Source organism: Mandrillus leucophaeus, unplaced genomic scaffold (assembly GCF_000951045.1).
Source record: "Mandrillus leucophaeus isolate KB7577 unplaced genomic scaffold, Mleu.le_1.0 Scaffold1048, whole genome shotgun sequence".
Taxonomy (NCBI): domain Eukaryota; kingdom Metazoa; phylum Chordata; class Mammalia; order Primates; family Cercopithecidae; genus Mandrillus; species Mandrillus leucophaeus.
The window spans coordinates 119,414-120,650 of NW_012098632.1; the positions used below are offsets into that span (position 1 = coordinate 119,414).

The 1,237-nt window shown below is 39.4% G+C and overlaps 1 protein-coding gene and 1 pseudogene across 1 annotated transcript in view; both read right to left on the minus strand.

Annotated features, from left to right (window-relative positions):
• Window positions 1-1,237, minus strand: part of LOC105540194 (HLA class I histocompatibility antigen, B-67 alpha chain-like) — a 112,340-nt gene that overhangs the window by 85,237 nt on the left and 25,866 nt on the right.
• LOC105540172 overlaps window positions 825-1,237 on the minus strand; it is a 7,885-nt pseudogene continuing 7,472 nt past the window's right edge.

Sequence of the window (1,237 nt, forward strand, 5' to 3'; positions counted from 1 at the left end):
CATGCCAGCAGCTTCTTACTGCAAACACCTGGGACTTGCTATAGAGCAGCTGGAGCACGTTCCACCCACACACAGGACAGGGAGCTGACAACCAAGGAGTGGAGGATCAATAATACTCCAGCTTTCTCCCCTCCGTTTCCCCGTATCTCAGCAGTATGGAGCTTGTTACCGATGAGAACCTGCTCACTGACTTTAAATTGCTTTTCTTACCTTCTCAGTTCCATTTCTCCATACCTCAATTGATGCTTTCTGGTAAGACCTAGAAAATAAACTGTCTTCACTGAAATTTCAGTCTTGGAATCTGCTTTGGCTTCCCCAATCTAAACAGAAATATATTCATTTTCCCATCACTAGACTTCCAGGTTGTTTTCAATTTTTCAGTGTTACAAACAAGGCTGCAACATTTGTCTACAAACCTCTAGATACACACGTAGGAAGCTTTCGGTATTTCCTACTAGTGAAACTGCTCAGTTGGAGGGTATGTGCGTCTTCATCTTTAATAAATACTACCGACATTTGAAAAGCCCGACAATGTCAAGGACTGGCCAGAGTCCCATGTGCGATGGGTGTGGAATGGCAGCTCACCGTAGCAGGTGCGGGGACTCAGTTGGGGTCTTGGAGAGGCACTTAGTTATAGCAAGAATGTTTCATAAATGGTATCTAATATATTCAAGATTAGTGCGGGAAAAAACACATTGCTTAGAAATAATTATTCATAGATCTAAAGTCAACAAGTCTTTTTCTTCTCATGTAAAAATACATACATTTTTTTTTTTTCCCGAGGGAGGGGAACAACTTAAAATAAATTAGAAAATACCTTCATATTAATCATTCTTCTCATATACTTCAAATTTGAGCTTAATGTCTTTCTCCTCCTGGACATCAGAGAAAACACCTGGGTATTCTGGCAGAAGTTTATATTTCTCCAAATGAATTTCTGGAAAAAAAAGTGTCATTTTCAAAGTCCTACATGTTCCTTGTCACAAATAGTTTAAGATGGTTTGGGTGATTCATGGCTTCCTTATAAACAAAACTGCCACCAACTATCCAAATCATCTCTACTTTATTTTCTAATTCTGGTTGTTCAGTAAGTTTTAAGATATCATCCAGAATTCTGGCAAGAGAATGAGCTCCTTGTGGAGGTCCCTTGAGTTCTCTGCTGAGAACTAAATTAATTCTATCCTTTAAAGGTCGATTCTTCTCAGGAATGGAGAACCGGATCTTCCTATACATAACA